The sequence below is a fragment of the Lycium barbarum genome, chromosome 4 (assembly GCF_019175385.1).
Source record: "Lycium barbarum isolate Lr01 chromosome 4, ASM1917538v2, whole genome shotgun sequence".
Classification (NCBI taxonomy): Eukaryota; Viridiplantae; Streptophyta; class Magnoliopsida; order Solanales; family Solanaceae; genus Lycium; species Lycium barbarum.
In genome coordinates, this window is record NC_083340.1 from 128,101,891 (window position 1) to 128,123,526 (window position 21,636).

At 37.6% G+C, this 21,636-nt stretch overlaps 1 long non-coding RNA gene across 1 annotated transcript; it reads left to right on the forward strand.

The window, feature by feature from the left end:
• The first annotated feature begins 1,146 nt into the window (after nt 1-1,146).
• On the forward strand, nt 1,147-3,489 carry LOC132636420 (uncharacterized). Its single transcript, XR_009581252.1, has 2 exons — nt 1,147-2,929; nt 3,014-3,489. It is a non-coding gene; the product is annotated as an uncharacterized LOC132636420 (long non-coding RNA).
• The last annotated feature ends 18,147 nt before the right edge of the window (nt 3,490-21,636 follow it).

The following is a 21,636-nucleotide window of genomic DNA, read 5'->3' on the forward strand; positions in this document are numbered from 1 at the left end:
ACTATTTAAAAATTAGAATAACACTTTAATACATCATGTGAGAGTCCCCATCCATTAGACACGCGATCCTAAGAGTTCAAGCACACGTAATGGTCCTTAAATCGCTAATATTGATCTAAAAACGCATAAATAACAAAATAAAATAAATAAAAATACTTGATACTATTTAAGAATTATAATAACACTTTAATACATCACATGAGAGTCCCCATCCATTAGACACATGATCCAAAGAGTTTAACCACACTTGTTGAGGTATGTATTACAAGATTATGCTTTGAGAACAATGACTTGTTGTCAGACTAATTGGACAGTAGTAATATGATTACCATCATGTGTGCTTAAACTCTTTGGATCATGTGTCTAATGGATGGGGACTCTCATATGATATATTAAAGTGTTATTATAATATTTAAATAGTATCAAGTATTTTTAATTATTTATTTATTTATGCCTTTTTAGACTAATATTAGTGATTTAAGGACCATTATGTGTGCTTAAACTCTTTGGATCACGTGTCTAATGGATGGAGACTCTCATATGATGTATTAAAGTATTATTATAATGTTTAAATAGTATCAAGTATTTTTATTTATTTTATTCTATTTATTTATGCCTTTTTTAGACCCATATTAGTGATTTAAGGACCATTACGTGAGCTTAAACTCCAATTAGGATCACGTGTCTAAAGGATGGGGACTCTCACATGATGTATTAAAGCGTTATTATAATGTTTAAATAATATCAAGTCTTTTTATTTATTTATACCTTTTTTAGAGGTGGCTTGGCCCAGCATTCATTCGCAAATCCTGAATTAGGGGTTTGCCCCTTTTTTTTTGGGAGGGGGGGGGGGGGGGGGATTCTGTTGGACTTGTGCAAATTTAGCAGGCTTCTCATTCCAACAATTGCCTTTATTACTATGGTTTAATCAACCTTAATGGTTTATGATGAGAGAAAAATACATATATAAATTAAGTTGTTATTTAATTTTTTAATATTAATATTTTATGTTTTATTTGCAGGAAATACCATAAATTAATAAAGAAACTCAAGAGATCAAATGAAGAAGAAAGAAAAGCAAACAAAAGAGAAAAGGAAGCGCCTGCAAAGAGGAAACCAATTGTGCAAATTTTCTTTAGTGTGGGACTCACCAACTTAAAACAAAAAGAAAAAGAAAATCAAATGAAGAAAGAGAAGAAGCTGCAACATACCATTTTGGTTTGTGTTTACTAATTGGAAATGCCCGCAACTTGCCAAGTCGTGACAAAGTTCATATTAAAATAATTTAAAAACAGAAAAGGAAAAGAAGAAATGGTAGGCAGAAGAAATGGTAGGCGAGCAATTCAGACTTTGGCAAATTGCATTTGCAAATTGCAAATAGCCTACTCTCATTGGCTGCTTGGGAGGCATCTATGGCTATAAATAGAGACATTGTTTTCCATTTGAAAGGGGGACGATTTAGGAGAACAACAATTGAAGGAGAAGCTGCAAATATAATTCTTCCCATTCTTTAGCTTCTTCTTCTTCTACAATTTATTCAATCTTTCAGTATCGGAAACTATTCTAGTTCCTACTTTTAATTAAATAGCGGAATTATTCTTCTTGAATATTTCTTCTATTTTCTTATTTAATGGACAAAGATATTTCTATTAGTGGTACTAGCTAGCTCCAGTATGGAGTAACGTTTCTTATGTTGGGAGAATGACGGATCTTGATATTTCTATATAATAGTAGATATTATTCCACAATTTTACGTGTTTGAGCTGAAGCTTTCTATTTAACTTTTATCTGCTTTACAGTTAGATGTTATTTTATTTGTTAACGTCTATCTAATTTATACTACAAATTAGCATTTTGCTAATTTTGTAATCGAGAGAGGCGGAAGAAGTAACATAGTTAATTGTGGTATTGATAGATGTTAACATTTATTTAGTAACATCTATCTATTTTATGTTATAATTAATTTTACACTTATTTGTAATCGAGAGAGGCGGATAGTGTAGTAATTAGTTATAGCAAGTAAGGTAACCGAAAAGGACTTACTAAAAAGAGCATGTTTCAGTTCAAGCATATATTTCTGGTTCTTTAATATTAATATTTTGATAATTAATCTGTATAACTGAGAGGAGTGCAATTAATTGTTCAACTTAAGTAATAATATATAAATGTAATCGCGAGAGGCATTTATACATTTTTGAGAAATAGAAATGGAAGAATAAAAGAATTTGCTTTATAATAGATATATCGAGTGAAGTCAGGAACCCAACACCTTTTATTATAATTTTGAAAACCAAAAAGGAATAATTTCTCTAATTCTCTTTTTAATTATTAATTAGTTAATTCACCCCTCAACTCTTTCTGATTGTCTCAAATAGTAATTAAAACAAGAAACGTCTGTAGAATAGATAAACCAATCTCTGTGGGTTCGACATCTTTCTATACTATTATTTGACAAGGGTACGAGTAAAAATTTATATACGCCAGACACTTGTCAGTCTATGATAGTTCTTGTCAATGAGTTATTATAGATCATAATCGTTTATTATCAGTTATGTCTATTAATAGACCCATCACACTTAACTTTATTTCGACTGACAACAACAGTAATAAAATAAAAAATTGTTAAATTTACAACGGTAACAATCAACCCTTCCCTATATAAAATCGACTCAAAATTCAAACTCATCCATTGTCTCTTTTCATGATCCAACACCTCCATAGTCTCTTTTCTTGATCAAACTCCTCCATTATTTTTTTTCTTGATCAGAACACCCAAAATGTCTCAGCTATCTGAAACATCTCAACCACAAGATCCCGACATTTATTTCTGCAGTGAATACACTGTCTTAAAGACATTAGGCACCACAAAAAATCCAGGTCGCAGATTCTTTGATTGCGCAGTTAGAACTGTGAGTTTCTAATTCCCAAGGTATGGGTTTTTATGTGGTTTCATTATAAAAACATCTAATTCATTGGTGTTTATTTAGGAATATTGTGGTTGCGACTATTTCAGGTTTATTGATCCACACCCGACACAACAGCAAAAAAATCTCAAATGAGCCCTGGACCTAGAAGGAGCCCAGGTGGATGTGAGACACCAACATCAAAAGGCTTAATCAAATTTGAACTGCAAAACATGCTCAAAGAATCTTTAGAGAACGGGGAATTACTTCAGTCATTATTAAGAGAATCTGAAGAAAAGAAGGATCACTTGAAAGACATGCTGAGAGAGACCACAATTGAGAGGGATGAACTAAAACAGAGGTTGATGGTGGCTGAAAAGAAAGTGAATGGACTAAGGATGCTTTTGTATGGTTTATTAGCGGTATTTGCTATATGGAAATATGTAATAGGGCTATAGTGGGATTAGGTCTTTCATTCTGGGTGTATGAACAATTACGAACAATTTGAAGCTGGTTTTATTTATATGAAAAAATATATGTGTTTGTCTTCAAGCTTTATAACATCTCTATTGAGTTTGCTTATAAACTTTATTCATAGTCGATAATAGTAAATATCAATTCACAGTCGATGATAAACAATCATCGTAGCAGATAATAAGGTTTCATGTCACCGATAGATAATTATTTTAAGAAGTGACCACTACTTGTAAAAACAGTCATATTTGAAGACATCCAAGTTCACAAGGAAACAACTCACTTAGATACATAAAGGTCAAATTAATATTTTGTTAAAACAATCATATTTGAAAACATCCAAAATATTTAAGCACATCCAAATTCAAAAGGCAACAACACAATTATATACAAAGGTTTCAATGATCTAACCTTCTCATAAATTAATCCAAAACATTCAAAATTAATTATTTGTTAAAACTGTCAGACATTAGTACTGATTATTTGTCATCATCCACCATACACATCCAGCAAAAACATACTTGTTTGTTACAACCCAAATAACCAAATTAGTTGTCCAATACCATTAATCTAGGCGAGGATGACCGACACAACTATTTCAGAGTCAAACTCAACATCAGCTTGACTCGTCTCACTAGCATTCTTCTCATTAACTTGAGAAGGGACATCTCTTTTCTTTTCAACTTCAGCAATTGGCATAGAAACATTTGCTGCCTTCTCAGCTTGAACAGCTGGCATAGAGAGCTCAACATTCTTGACCTCAACCTTCACAACTTCAGAAGCTGGTCTAGGGACTTGAACCTTCTCAAGATCAACAGTTGGTCTAGTAATATCAACCTTCTCATAAGCAGCTGGTCTAGGGATCTTGGCAGTTGGCTCAGCACCTACATTCACCTTGTTGACAGCAGATCGTTCCTGTCACGACCCAACCGGAGGGCCATGACAGGTACCCGGTGCTAACCCACCCGGACACCTCTCGACGTACTCTCATATTCACATCTAGGTGAGCCACATGGCTTACTCATAATTTACATACATCAATAGTGCTAATCTCGTTGGGCAACAACACTTTTATATCATCATTAATAACAATACCCATATCCATATGCACAAGCCGACAAGTCTATCCAAATGATATACAAAAAGATGAGCTGACAAGGCTAAAAGACATCTACCCATACATAACTGTCTACGAGCCTCTAAGAAAAGTATGTAACATAGTATAGGCGGGACAGGACCCCGCCATGCCTATATGTATGTACACAAAAGAATAATACCCAAAAGTTGTAGCTCCAGATGAAATGGAGCTCCTCTATGTAGTCACTAAATAGGAAGTCTATGGATCAAGCCTGTCTTCATATCCACCTGCGGGCAAGACGCAGCGTCCACAACAAAAGGACGTCAGTACAAATAATGTACGGAGTATGTAAAGCATAATCAACATCATAATAGGAGCATAAGAGACAACACAAGAGTTAGCATAAGATGGGAGAATCGGGAGATAGTAGAGCCATCATCATAATTACTTACATGTCTTTCATAGGGGCCTTCCATTTCTAATGCGTGCTCGTGTAAACACATATTTACATATACGTATATCTATATCCGTATCCATATTCGTATTCATATTCATAGCATACCCGACCACGAAGGTTCGGTGGTTTCACATACCCGGCCATGACAAGGATCGGTGATTATACATACCTGGCCCTACCAAGGCTCAGTGTTATCCGTACTCAACTGCAGTGGTGTGCGCGCGACAGGTATCATACCCGGCTATATAAGCTCGATGTTTCATAATAGCCATACATACATAGACACATATACATAAGAGCCCATAAGTATCGTCAACATCATTACTATCGTCGTTTCGTTACGTCTATCCTTAGAGGACCAACCATCATACAAGAAAAATAGTAGAATCGTGAAAGTATCGAGAATCATGAGCTTTAGTAGCTTTGGAGATAGAATCATTTGGGGGACATTATAGAACTCTTGAAAGGATATACATATATAGCCAAGGAACCATGCCTTATTGAAAGAAGGGTTAGCCGTACATACCTCTTTGTCTCCTTAACTATTTAACGTTCACCGTCGAAGCTTGAATAATCTACATTTAGAAGGATTCATACCATGGTTAACCTTTAATCATACTATTAAATTCAAACTAGAATAATTCATGATCTAATGAAAATTGGGCAGCATCTCCCCTATTTCGTCAACTTCCACCATTGTTACATCCCGTGTTTTCATGCGTTGGAAAGTGTACGAGTTAAATGATATTAGTAATGGACACGAGGTTATCCCCCAAGGTTATAGGTGGTTAGATTGATAGTACAAATGTGTTGTAAATATCAGAAGTTAAACAAATAGAAGAAAATAAGTTTCGTCGAGGTTTAAAATTTATTTGAGTGAAATACGGTCCAAGCTATGATATTCCTTATTTTTGGACTAGGAAAGTGAACCGTCCAACATGAGGAAATTTATCCGAATCCGGAGAATTTGGTTATATTTAAGCATGAAAAACAAGAACTTGGTATATGTGAGGAATGAAGTCCAAAAATAATTTGGGCCTTAACTAGTGTAACGACGGTGATTGGAAATTATATTTTATGTATGGCAAACGAAGCTGTGGACTAGTGTTATATTACATGGTCATGATAATGGGTTTATGAAGTATATAAAAAAATGATTACTATTTAAGTGAATTGAGATCAAGAAATTAATCATGCGGATAAATTATTAAGTGTTGGATTTTAACGGGATATTATTAAGTTGACTATCAAATTATGGATGGGCATGGGAAATGGGCATCCACGTGGGGGCCATGGAAATGGGGGAACTGGTGACTAATACATATTATGAGGAAGTAGGTGGCATCTTTATCAAAGAATGTATTTTTTATACAATATATGTAATGATTAAGTTTTGACTCCATTATTATCCAAAAAAAAAGAAAAGAAGGGATGGTGCATTTAAGATCTGACTTGGGGGACAAAATGGAATTAACTAGACATTAAATTGGACAAGTATTAAAGTACACCTTTCCACGTGGGCTCATTTCATGAAATAAAGAAGATGACTAATATATATGTCTGTACACACGGATGAAAATGTTTTGTTTCCTTTAGAATTAAAATGGCACCATTGAGTGTAATAATTAAGGTGGGCCCACTTTGATTTAAAAGTGGTCACATTGATGTCTTATGTAAATTTAAAAGACACGTACCAGCAAGAAACAAATACAAACACTTTTACATTTCAGATGGTTCTTTCTTCCACTTTGGGAAATTTTACATAAACTTTAAGTAAATTCCTTGAGCATGAACGTTTCCAGCAATTTAACCTTGGGGAGAGGTTGTTTTGAAGAGGAAACGTGACTAGCGATATAAGGTAAGAATTCTCCTATTCTTGATATATTTAAATTCATCTCGGTCATAGCTATATTATGAGATGAGAACTACGAAATTAATTGCGGAAAATCGGATAAATTGTTGTTGTTATGATGTGGACTGTTTGGTGGTTGTTATAAATTATTTGGTGTGCTGGAATATCGTGGGATTGGCTGTAGTTGTTGTGGTTATATTATTATGGATATACGGAAATAAAGAAGTGTACACAAGTATTGACATTCGAATGTATATTGGGCTGTTTTGGGAGTAATTTAAGAATGGATTTAATCCTAGTTTGATATGAAATTGTTGATATTGTTGTTGTTGGTATTTTGATTGATGTTTGGCTAAGTTGGAATTTCGAGGATTGTTAAGTTTACAGGGAAATGCTGCCCAATTTTCTCTAGAAGTTACGACGCGTTCTTATAATCGATTAACTAATGTTAATACGAATTCTCCCGTGAAGATAACGACGTGACATTGGGAGAGAGCAAGTGAACGATAACATAGCTAAATGACAAAGGTATGTGAGGCTAGTCCTTTCTTTCTAATGGCATGAATCCTATAGCATAAGTTCTTTTCCTCTTCATGAGTTCCTATTTTCTGGAAAGCTAGAAGCCTAAGTCCATAAATGTCTATATAAGATAAGAGATAAGAGATATGATACGATGATGCCATATTGATAATGATGCTATTTATTTCTTACACCCACCTTATGTACTAATTCCTTCAAGGTGAGGCAGAATGTCAATAATTGCTCCATAATGAAATCGGGGGATCACGACCTTACGCCACCCCGACAGAGTACAGTTGATCTTGAGTCTTATGCATGTACTATGATAAGCATATTATTACAAGTATTTTTTTTTTAGTATGTCATGATCATATTACACCGCGCCTAGTTGGCCGGGCAGTCACCGCCAAGGCGGGCAGCTATACGGATACACCATGACCTTTTGGCATGGGCAGACACCACTAGTGGGCGGCATGAGATGGTACCCCGGACGCGGGCTAATGTTATTGATTATCACACTGTTCCGATATGGACGGGCAGCTTGCATATTATGCATATATGAGATTATGATGAGTATGAGTAAGACAACATGCATTACTTTTTTTATGATTGTCATTCAGATTCAGATGTTTCATATTGATGTTCACATTATATTATCACTGTCTTTCTTCATTGTTTATGCCTCTCATACTCAGTACAATGTTCGTACTGACGTCCGTTTTCTTGGGACGCTGTGTTCATGCCCACAGGTAGACAGGGAGGTGAGCTTGGTCCAGACCCTTAGTAGCTGTCAGCTGATTGAGAGCACTCCATTGTCCGGAGGTGCTTATGATTCTTCTTTTGGTATATATGCATATTTTGGGCACGACGGAGTCTTGTTCCGTCTATATGTTTAGTATGTCAGTAGAGGCTCGTAGATACGCAGTGTGGGTCAGATGGTCTCACAAGATGTTATTATTATGTATATATTATTTTGATGGCCGAGAGGCAAATATATATAAGTATTTATGTTTCTATATAAAATATGATTTTCCTACAATTCGTGTATAAAATTGGTAAAAGAGCACTAAATGAGTAAGATGAGTATTAGAGCGAGTGGTGCTCGGTGGCTAGCCCCGGGTACCCGTCACGGTCCCTAGCTGGGTCGTGACAACCATATTGCTAAACAACTCCCAACAACGACAATAACATCCATAATACACTCATAATATCATAATCAAGTAATCACGCTTCATTAAGCATTCAAAATTCATCCTTACGTTCAACTTAAGCCAACAACTTCACACCCATTTTAGCACATTTTCATATAAAACTTCTTCATCACCATTATTAGCTTCCATAACGTGATTATATCCATATCATACTAAGAATCATGACTCAATATAGATTACTACTCATAAACATCATAAAAGCTACATTTAGACTTCATTTTCTACGTTCTTCTACCACCCAAGTTTTGCTACAACCAAACATTCTCATTAACATGAAATAAGCATGGAAACTAAACTTTTCATCCCATAGAAACAAGATTTGGAGCAGCTATCAACTTTTGCAAAAACCCTAGCTACAATGTCTAAGTTTTCTTGAAATCTACCAACCCTAGGAAGCCTTCTAACACATGAACACTTTGATTCTTGCTATTTAATCTTTGTAATCTCTTGGGTTTGGGTAAAATATGTTTGGAGAAGGGTTTTGGAGCTTTGGAGAGTTTGGATGAAATGTGGGAAATGAAAAATGAGTAAGGGTCATTCCCCTTTTAAAACAAAAATCTGACCCGACCCGATTATACAGCCTATTATATGGGTCGTACAATTTATACGGTCCGTATAATTGGACCGTATAATCATACCAGGGATCACCCTTCTCTGGACAAAACCTACGGACCATTATACGGGACGTATAATTTATACGGTCCATATAAATGGCCGTACAACTGGGAAAATCCGACTTTCATTCTCGTCGACTCGTTTGACTTCAAATCCTCGTGGAACCTTTTTGACACTTATATAACACTTCATTAACCATGCAATAGACCCTATAGCAGCCCTTTAATAAATCTCTAAATGAATATTAACTCAATTATAGCGGAAGCCTTTCCGAACATGACTTACATTTCGTTCCCTTCAACAACTAAACTTTACATATTCGAATGACTTCGAAGTCTTATAGTATAAACCTTAAGCTATCTAATACTTCCCTTAATCTCATAAGGGTTTCATAATCACCTTAAGCTCACATTATCCTATCCACAAGGCAACATAAAAATTCAGAATTTCCGAGGTGTAACATTTTACCCCCCTTAAGAACATTCGTCCTCGAATTTTAGGTTCTTAGGAGTTCTATAAAAAATTTGCCAGAGTTTCCCCTATAATATGGCACTACCATCCTGCACAGAAACCCAAAATACATCGCCTCACAGGGCTATAACAACAACATCAATAACCGTGGCCACACACGACCAGGAAAACATCAAGGAAAACACTACATACCTGAGGATAATGGCGTCTCTGCCTGAGTCTCCTCTGAGGGTGAAAATAAATGTGGGTACCTGAATTTTATATCTTCTTCGGCTTCCCAAGTCATTTCCTCTCTATAATTATTCTTCCATAAAACTTTAACTGAAGCTACCTCTTTGGATCTAAGCTTTCGTACTTGCCTATCTAAAGTAGCAATGGGGACTTCTTCATAAGACAACTGCTTAGTAACTTGGACATCATTTATTGGTACAATTCTAGAAGGATCTCCAATGCACTTACGAATCATTGATACATGGAAAACTGGGTGAACTGACTCCAAATCAGGAGATAGATCTAATTTGTAAGCCACTTTGCCTACCCTGCGTAGATCTCATAAGGTCCAATGTACCGGGGACTAAGCTTCCCCTTTTTGCCAAATCTCATAACGCCCTTCATTGGCGACACTTTTAAGAATACCCAATCTTTCACTTGGAAATATAAGTCTCTTCCACGATTATCTGCATAGGACTTTTGACGACTCTGAGCTGTTAATAACCGATCCTGTATGAGCTTGAATTTCTCTATAGCTTGCTGGACCAAGTCTGGCCCTATCAATTTAGCCTCTCCTACTTCGAACCACCCAATTGGGGATCTACACTTTCACCCATATAAAGCCTCATACGGGGTCATTTGGATGCTAGAATGATAACTATTGTTATAAGCAAATTCAACAAGCGGTAAATGATCATCCCAACTACCTCCAAAATCCAATATACATGCCCGTAGCATATCCTCAAGAGTCTGAATGGTACGGTCAGCTTGTCCATCAGTATGTGGGTGAAATATCGTGCTAAGACTCACATGAGTCCCCAAACCTTCTTGGAACGATTTCCAAAATTGGCGGTAAACTGAGTCCCTCTATCGGAGATAATAGATACTGGAACACCGTGAAGCCGCACTATCTCTTTAACATAAAGCTTTGCATAATCTTCTGCTATATATGTAGTTCTGACTGGTAAGAAATGAGCTGATTCGTGAGTCTATCCACAATCACCCATATAGAATCATACTTATGTCGGGAACGGGGTAAGCCTGTAATGAAGTCCATGTTAATTACTTCCCATTTCCAAGTTGGAATTTCAATAGCTTGCAACAATCCGCCCGACTTTTGGTGCTCGATTTTCACTTGCTGATAGTTGGGACATTGAGCTACAAATTCCGCTATATCCCTCTTCATCCCATTCCACCAATATATAGATTTAAGATCATGATGTATTTTCGTTGCTCCTGGGTGAACAAAATAACGGGAACAATGAGCTTCTCTCAATATTTGGTAGCGTAATACTGCAACATCAGGAACAAATAACCTGCCTCGACATCAGAGAATTCCGTCTCCAGAAATTTCGAATGATGGCTTCTCCTTCCGAGGGAGTGCATTTCTGTAATGAATTAGCATGGGATCCTCATACTGGCGCTCCTTCACTTCAACCACTAGTGATAGACCGCTGAATTATGAATGTTAGCTCCCATATTGCCTGAGCCTACTACTCGAACTCCTAGGCTAGCTAATTGTTGGAGCTCACGAGCTAACTCTCTTTTCTCTAGCTGAGCATCACATAAACTTCCCATGGATCTACGGCAAAGAGCATCAGCCACAATATTTGCTTTCCCGGGATGATACATGATGTCAACATCATAGTCTTTTAACAATTCCAACCATCGCCGTTGCCGTAAATTCAATTCTTTCTGCTTGAAGATATACTGAAGGCTCTTATGATCTGTATAAATATCAATGTAGACACCATACAAATAATGTCTCCATATCTTCAATGCATGAATCACTGCAGCCAATTCAAGATCATGGGTTGGATAATACTTCTCATGTTTCCGTAACTGTCTTGAAGCATACGCAATTACCTTACCATGTTGCATCAACACACAACCTATCCCAACGCCTGAAGCATCACAATAGACAACATAACCTTCCGATCCTTCTGGAAGTGTCAGGACTGGGGCAAAAGTTAATCTATCCTTTAGCTCTTGGAAACCACGCTCACAAGCATCTGTCCATTGAAACTTAGCTGATTTCTGGGTGAGCTTTGTGAGTGGTGCAGAAATAGAAGAAAAGCCTTCTACAAATCTCCTATAATAACCTGCTAAGCCTAGAAAACTACGAACTTCCATAGGGGTTATAGGCCTTGGCCAAGTTTTTACAGCCTCAATCTTTTGGGTATCTACCCAAACACCATCGATTGAAATAATATGCCCCAGAAAGGCCACTGAGTTCAACCAAAACTCACACTTAGAAAATTTGGCAAACAACTCTTGAGTTTGAAGAACTCTAAGGACAATACGCAAATGATCCGCATGTTCTGTCTCGGACCTAGAATACACCAAGATATCGTCGATGAATACAATCACAAATAAATCTAGGAAGGACCTGAACACATTTTTCATCAAATTCATAAATACTGCCGGCGCATTAGTTAGCCCAAACGACATTACCCGAAATTCAAAAAATGGTCGTATCTTGTTCTGAAGGCTGTCTTAGGAATATCTTTCTCCCTAACTCGCACTTGATGATACCCGGATCTCAAATCTATCTTTGAAAACCATTTGGTGCCTTGTAATTGATCAAATAAATCATCAATCCTCGGAAGAGGATATTTGTTCTTGATCGTCACTTTATTCAGTTGTCGATAGTCGATACACATTCGCAAAGAGCCATCTTTCTTTCGCACGAACAACACGGGTGCTCCCCACGGGGAAGAATTAGGCCTAATAAAGCCTTTCTCAAGCAAGTCTTTCAATTGCTCCTTCAACTCTTTCAACTCTGCGAGAGCCATTCTGTAAGGAGGAATAGATATGGGTCTAGTATTTGGTAGCACATCTATAGCAAAATCAATCTCCCGCTCTGGAGGGAGGCCTGGAAGCTCTTCCGGGAACACATCCGAAAACTCATTCACTACGGGGACAGACTGAAGAGTTAGCGGTTCAGCTTCTACATCATGAACCCAAACTAGATGGTAAATACAACCTTTTGTGATCATTTTCCTTTCCTTAAGATAGGAAATAAACTTACCTTTTGGTGAGGCAGTATTTCCTTTCCATTCTAAAACTAGTTCTCCCGCAAATTGGAAGCGAACCATTTTCATTCTATAATCAACATTGGCATAGCAAGAGCCAACCAATCCATGCCCGTGATAACATCCAAATCCACCATTTCTAGCTCATTTAGGTCAACCATAGTACGATGGTCACAAATCACAACTACACATTTCCTATATACTCGACTAGCTATTACCGATTCACCAACAGGTGTAGATACCTCAAAAGGTTTGATCGACTCCGGTTTGACCCCAAACCAACCCGCAATATATGGGGTAACATATGAAAATGTGGAGCCCGAATCTATCAAAGCATATACATCATGAGAAAATACCGATAATATACATGTGACAACATTAGGAGAAGACTCTAGATCTTGGCGTCCAGCTAAAGCATAAATACGGTGCTGAGGACCAATATAACTGGGGGCTCTCCCTCTGCCTCTATCATGGCTGACTAGCGCATGTGAACATAGCCCTATAGGGCATATGGATGATGAAGACCCGGCTACCGATCCTAAAGGCTGGGTCCTACCCCTACCACCTACCGAGGGGCAATCGCGCATAATATGGCCTGGCCGACCGCATACATAGCAAGCCTCTGAACCTAGTCGACACTGGCCCTAATGTAACTTCCCGCACTGGGAACATCGTGGCACGGGTGGCCTTGCCTGACCCGAATCACCCCTGAACTGAGAACCTGAAGCTCTGAAACTCTGAAACTCTGACTCGATCCAGAATAAGTAGATCTATCAAATCTCTGGCCTGTAAACCATGGAGGCGCACTAGTCATAGAATGGCCTGAATGCCTAGAAAATTTCTCTCTCGGCCCGCCTCTAAACTCACTCGTCGGACCCGAAGATCTAGCCCTCTTGTTATACCATCTATCATGCTCACGCTTACTTCTTTATTGTTGTTGGCTTTCTTCCAAATTCTGGGCATGGGCTTGAATGCGTGAGATATCCATGTTATCTTGAAGGGACGCAGTCAAGCACCTACCCATCAAATGTGACCCTAGGCCTCTCACAAATCGGTGCACTCGGTCACCCATATCCGCTACCATGGCCGAAGCATACCTAGCCAAAGAATTGAAGTGGAGACTATACTCTAAAGCACTCATACTCCCTTGCCTAAGATTTAGGAATTTATCGGCTCTAGCCCGCCTAACCTATGGAGGCAAGTAATATCGGAGGAAGGCATCCACAAATTCTTGCCATACCGGGGAAGGTGCATTGGCTCCCCGTGAAGCCATCCAAACTGTATACCAATGAACCGCGACATCCCTCAATCTATAGGATGCTAACTCCACCGATTCAATGTCCGAAGCATGCATTAACCGAAGTGTCTTCAACATCCCATAAATAAAATTCTGAGGGTCCTCTTCCGGCTTTGACCCGAAAAATTCCGAAGGGTTAAAGCTAATAAAATCACGGGCCCTTGCACTAACAGCCCTATCACCTTGCCCTGTACCTTGCCGCTGAGTCTGGGCGGCAACTAACTGAGTAAGTAAATGAATGACCTCTTTTACATCTTGGCCGGAAGCATCCGGTGGAAGAGCTGGAGGTGCTGGAGCTGGGGCTGAAGCTCTCTCATGCTCCTCAGAAATAGACACTGAATGGGAGGACTGAGATTGAGCCGCATTCTGGGACTCACCCTCCTCTATAGCCGTTGGCGGTGTTCTTCCAGCCCGCTTTTCTGCCACTGTCTTGCCCTTTTGGGCTGCCGTAGCCTTTCTCTTTACTGGCATTTCTAAAATACATAATACACGGTTAAGGAAAGAGAAATCCTTATATCATGGCTCTATCGCACGATCTTATGAAGAAAGAAGGTCATTCATTCCTAAAATGCTCGCAGCCTCCTGTTTATAAGCGTGGCGCGCAAAACACCCATAAATAAGACTCTACTAAACACGGCTCGTAGACACACCCTAGGACAGAACTGCTCTGATACCACTTTTGTCACGACCCAACCGGGCACCTCTCGGCGTACTCTCATATTCACATCTAGGTGAGCCACATGGCTTACTCATAATTTACATACATCAATAGTACTAATCTCGTTGGGCAACAACACATTTATATCATCATCAATAACAATGCCCATATCCATATGCACAAGCCGACAAGGCTATTAAAATGATATACAAAAATATGAGCCGACAAGGCTAAAAGACATCTACCCATACACAACTGTCAACGAGCCTCTAAGAAGAGTATGTAACATAGTATAGGCGGGACAGGACCCCGCCATGCCCATATGTATGTACACAAAAGAATAATACCCAAAAGTTGTAGCTCCAGATGAAATGGAGCTCCTCTATGTAGTCACTGAATAGGAAGTCTATGGATCAAGCCTGTCTTCCTATCCACCTGCGGCCATGACGCAGCGTCCACAACAAAAGGACGTCAGTACAAATAATGTACGGAGTATGTAAAGCATAATCAACATCATAATAGGAGCATAAAAGACAACACGAGAGTTAGCATAAGATGGGAGAATCGGGAGATAGTAGAGCCATCATCATAATTACTTACATGTCTTTCATAGGGGCCTTCCATTTCTAATGCATGCTCGTGTAAACGCATATTTACATATACGTATATCTATATCCGTATCCATATTCATATTCATATTCATAGCATACCCGACCACGAAGGTTCGGTGGTTTCACATACCCGGCCATGACAAGGATCGGTGATTATACATACCTGGCCCTACCAAGGCTCAGTGTTATCCGTACCCAACTGCAGTGGTGTGCGCGCGACAGGTATCATACCCGGCTATATAAGCTCGGTGTTTTATAATAGCCATACATACATAGACACATATACATAAGAGCCCATAAGTATCGTTAACATCATTACTATCGTCGTTTCGTTACGTCTATCCTTAGAGGACCAACCATCATACAAGAAAAATAGTAGAATCGTGAAAGTATCGAGAATCATGAGCTTTAGTAGCTTTGGAGATAGAATCATTTGGGGGACATTATAGAACTCTTGAAAGGATATATATATATAGCCAAGGAACCATGCCTTATTGAAAGAAGGGTTAGCCTTACATACCTCTTTGTCTCCTTAACTATTTAACGTTCACCGTCGAAGCTTGAATAATCTACATTTAGAAGGATTCATACCATGGTCAAGCCTCAATCATACTATTAAATTCAAACTAGAATAATTCATGATCTAATGAAAATTGGGCAGCATCTCCCCTATTTCGTCAACTTCCACCATATTGCTAAACAACTCCCAACAACGACAATAACATCCATAATACACTCATAATATCATAATCAAGTAATCACGCTTTATTAAGCCTTCAAAATTCATCCTTACGTTCAACTTAAGCCAACAACTTCACACCCATTTTAGCACATTTTCATATAACGCTTCTTCATCACCATTATTATCTTCCATAACGTGATTATATCCATATCATACTAAGAATCATGACTCAATATAGATTACTACTCATAAACATCATAAAAGCTACATTTAGACTTCATTTTCTACGTTCTTCTACCACCCAAGTTTTGCTACAACCAAACATTCTCATTAACATGAAATAAGCATGGAAACTAACCTTTTCATCCCATAGAAACAAGATTTGGAGCAGCTATCAACCTTTGCAAAAACCCTAGCCACAATGTCTAAGTTTTCTTGAAATCTACCAACCCTAGGAAGCCTTCTAACACATGAACACTTTGATTCTTGCTATTTAATCTTTGTAATCTCTTGGGTTTGGGTAAAATATGTTTGGAGAAGGGTTTTTGAGCTTTGGAGAGTTTGGATGAAATGTGGGAAATGAAAAATGAGTAAGGGTCGTTCCCCTTTTAAAACAAAAATCTGACCCGACCCGATTATACAGCCTATTATACGGGCCGTACAATTTATACGGTCCGTATAATTGGACCGTATAATCATACCAGGGATCACCCTTCTCTGGACAAAACCTACGGACCATTATACGGGCCGTACAAATGGCCGTACAATTGGGAAAATCCGAGTTTCGTTCTCGTCGACTCGTTTGACTTCCAATCCTCGTGGAACCTTCTTGACACTTATATAACACTTCATTAACCATGAAATAGGCCCTATAGCTTCCCTTTAATAAATCTCTAAATAAACATTAACTCAATTATAGCAGAAGCCTTTCCGAACATGACCTACATTTCGTTCCCTTCAACAACTAAACTTTACATATTCGTATGACTTCGAAGTCTTATAGTATGAACCTTAAGCTATCTAATACTTCCATTAATCTCATAAGGGTTTCATAATCACCTTAAGCTCACAATAGCCTATCCACAAGGCAACACAAAAATTCAGAATTTCCGAGGTGTAACAGTTCCACAGGTGCTTGTGCTGCATTTTTTGGACATAATTAAAAAGAATACAAATCGCATACGACAGAATTACAAAAAAAAAAAAAATATATATATATATATATATATATATATATATATATATATATTCAACATGTTCACCTTTCTCTTTGAGGGTCTCCTGATTCTTCTTCGCCTTCTCTCTTCTTCTAAATTTTTTCGCCTCCACATAAGCGAGAAGAACATTCAGACTCTTCCATCTTATCCACATGCTGCTGCAGTTCCACATGCTCTATCTGCACTGATGCCCCCACTTGGTGAGGCATGACCCCTAGACATCCCAATGCCAACATTACCACCCAAATCTTCTGATTGTATATCTTCCCCATCATATGAGAGCTCCTTGAACTCCTTTCCAAACCTACTACGAGGCTTCGAGGCATGATCAGTATCCTCCTCATCAGAGTTCTCCTTGGGCTCGTTTCTCAACCTACTAGGAGCCTTCGAGCCATTATTTGGTGTAACCAATATGGCCACACCTTCCAATTCAATCTTCAATTTATCTATGATGGGGTCATTAATGTTGACACCCAATTTTGTCCCGCCTCTCCTCCGAAATACCTATTTAGGCTTCTAATATTTTTTGGAAAATTAAAAAAAATATATTTATATTTTACTATAATTATTAGCCTCTTATCAATACCGGCGTTTCATTATTCTATTACAGTTACTAGCTATTATTACTACTATTATTATTATTATTAGTTCAAATACGAGCCCGATTTACCCCAATATTTTCGGATTAACCCAAAACAATTTTTCATAGGCCACTACCCATTTTAATTCACCCCAACTCAATTTTTCAGACCAGTCCACATTTTAATTTACCAGTCCAACATCCAACTCATCTACCCCAGCCCATATTTTTCAGCCCACTACATCCAATACCCGACCCGACCCGGACGGCCCAATATCTTCTCCTAAACCTAAATCCCTCCCCCCACTTTTCCTTTTCTTTCTTTCCCTTCTCCCTTTCTTTTCCTCTTTCATCGTCATCTTCAACCCCACCTCGCAGCTCCCTTCCCCCCACTTACCCCTGTCCCCACCATCGCCGCTTCCTTTTCATCGTCACCCCACCACGCCGCATCCAACCCCACCACCGCCGCTTCCTTTTCATCTCAACCCCACCAGAGCGTCTGTTTCCACCGCTCCTCCTTCTCTCTATTTCCTCAAGCACAAAGCAAACCCCTATAAAAGGGGACGAGTTGAATCGCTCAGAGGGAGAAGAGCTGGAACAAAAATTTCCCGACCAAACATAAATTTTAATCAACAAATACGACGAACAATTACTCGATTTTCCTTTCATTTTCGGTTTAAAACTTTAGTTTCTTTAATCGATTTCGAGTCCGTTCGAGTTCGAGTGTATATCCGAGACTTCGTCGCCTCAGTTCACTACACTTGAAAAAGGTCTGTAATTCCCCTTTTCTTTATTTATTTTCCACAATTCTCTTTAATTCTATTGAATCGCATTCCATTTGGTGTGATTCAATTTTTGTTAGGTATTCAGTTTTTCTAGTTTGACATGTGAAGTATGAAATAATGTTCCTTCCTCTTTTCAGTGTGTGGTTCTGTTTCGGTCGAATTAGTATTTTTAGTTCTATTTTGGTGTTATTATTCTTGATGTTGTGTTTGTATTGTTGTGCTATTAATTTCAGTTCTACATTGTTGTTATTTTGCTACTTTTTAGTGCTGTTTTGATTGTGTTGTGTTACAACCACCTTTAGTTCTGTGTTCTGCTTGTTTGATTTAAAGCATGAATTATTTATCATTTAACTTGTTTAGAGAAAATTACTATCAACAAGTAATGAATATTGGTTGGTTTCCTTTATCTGTAGTTGTAAACTCGTGGATTACTCTTCTTTGTAAAGTCCTGAAAGGTAGTTGTTTTCTCACTTAGCTATGTTTGTTTGAAAATTGAAAGTTGTCTATTTCCTAAAATCAGTAGATATAAGCTGAGTTCTGGATAATTCAAGAACTTTCATGAGGATTAGATTGTGGCCATTTGAAATTGATCTTAAATAGTTTGGAAATACAAAAGTAAAGCCTCCTGTTTGGTATAGTTTATGCTATGGTTCTTTCCTTTAAAAATAGCTTAATATTTTTTAGTTAGAAACATTTGACCAATGTGGAAGTCCTTTTTAAAGTGTAAATCCTTCTGCCCAAGGGTTTCAAAAGAATTCAAATAATTGTTTATTTCAAAATGCATTTACTAAAACTATATGATTTTTTAAAAAAGGCTTAAAAATGAGGTTAGTTTTAAGTTTTTTTTTATTTTTTGTGTGATTTTATCATGACTGAACGCTGTCTCTTTCTGCTTGCAAAAAGAATCAATTTTCTACACAGTAGTTGAGTGAGACTTTGTGAAAAGAAAATAGGGAGTTCTAGTTTTCTTTCTTTGCTTTTGAACTGATTTTTACCATGTCTTTCAAATAGGATATGTTTCTTTCATGATATGATCTCTGTTGGTTATTCTCTCTCTGGCATTTGGTTTTCCCGGCTGAAAGCCAAGGAAAGCTTAGGGTTTTGTTTAGCCCCCCCCCCCCCCCCCCCCCTCTAATAGTCAGCCATGCATAAAGGTTCTAGAAACCTTTTTGATCTTGTACAACATTGGAATACGGATGGTGGTAACTCCCTATATTGCCTGAATCTTTTAAGCCTGACATTCTATGTTACAGGAGTGTTATGACTAGCTTTTGAGTTCATCTCTCTTGAGATGCTATGCTTCTTTGTGTTTATTGAATTCCCTATTTTGATGCCTTCCATGATATTTGTGGTCAGTCCTGATGTGCCACCTGCTTCTATATGATACTTTCTTTACTAGTGAGGTTACTTTCACTGGACATACTAATAGTTTGATTTCTTCTTATAAATTACTGCTATTATCTAGAAAAAAAAAAACTCTAAGCCCAATAACCTTTTTGCTCATTGATATGTTTTTTACCTCAAGCTTCTATCAGTAGACTAACGAATTTGTGAACTTTTAGTGCATAAATTAGTGTTTTCATTGTGACGTAAAAAGGGTAAAGGAACTGCGACACTACTGAAGCTTTAACTGCTGTAATACCAAGTCTTATCCGATGCATCATTGATGCCTGAATGTAATTGGCCTCTGAGAATCTTGCTCTTTCAGCTGATTTAGTGATATTATTGATTAAATTCTCTGATGATTTATTTCACCTGATGATAACTGTTAGAACATCACTGAAGGATTAACATAAATCACGCTAAAGGTCAAGAATGAGTCTAAATAAGACCAACAGAATCTGAAAAATCATGGGATCTTTTTTTATTTGATTGAGATGTTATGCATACAAGGTATATCAAGGTATACAAAGTATACTGCCCCTCACATGTTTTGATATGTTATAGGTTTATATATCAAATATGCATTTGGTATATCATCCATCATTAAGTATGCATGATCTGTTAAAAGGATAAGAATATCGTTAATATCATTGCTTCTTTCCCCTACCATGCCTGCAATCTTGAGCCTTCCCCCTGAGTTTCGAATCTGTTTCTTTGCCTTTATACGGATCTCCCCACGTCATTTGATTATTGCACTTTTGCCTAATCCATTGGACCGAACTTTGTTTCTTTTTTTTTTTTGTTTTTTTTTGTTTTTTTTTTTTTGGTACCGTGACCATTACTCATGGGCTATTTGTTTGGCCGAGCTTTGTACATGCTTAATTATGATGAATATTGCATTGTTTGATTTGTGCCTGTGTTTTGAGTGTTGCCCCGTTTTCCATGTCATAAGTATATAATGGTTGAATGGTGTATATATGTGTGTACGTATACTGTTTTGAATTTGTATTTTTTATATGTTTAACTTTATCCGTTGATTAGATACTAATTCTTTTCCTTTCGTTCTTTTTGCATGACCATCGTATATGAGTCCGAGGGACTTGTCTCCCTTTGCATTCGGTGTTGGGCTAAAAGCCCAACGAAGTCCCCCTCGCATCAGCTCTGTCCGTGGCAAATAAAATGCTGGGCCAAAAGAAAAAACAAAATATTTGGGCTTTGGCCCATATAATAGCAGCAACCCACATCACTACAATGAAGTTTCTGGGCTGGAGCCCAACGGCAATCTGATCATAGTAGCCTTGAAATGGGCTGGGCCCATTTAATTTATTCATTTCTCTATTTTGTTATTTTTATGTATTTAATTTGTATTGCATGAACTAACATTTGATGATTTAGATCTAAACCTTAGTGAAATTAGTAGGTTTAGTCTTAATAGTGGGTAGTTAGTTTAAGGAAGACTATCCATCAACTCCATAAATCTTATTATCTTCTTTTTTTTTTACATTAAAACTATTTATAACGCTTAATATTTATATTTTGTTCAGGATGACTGATTTACAAAAAATGGCACGACTATATATCTTTTTATCGTATCGAGA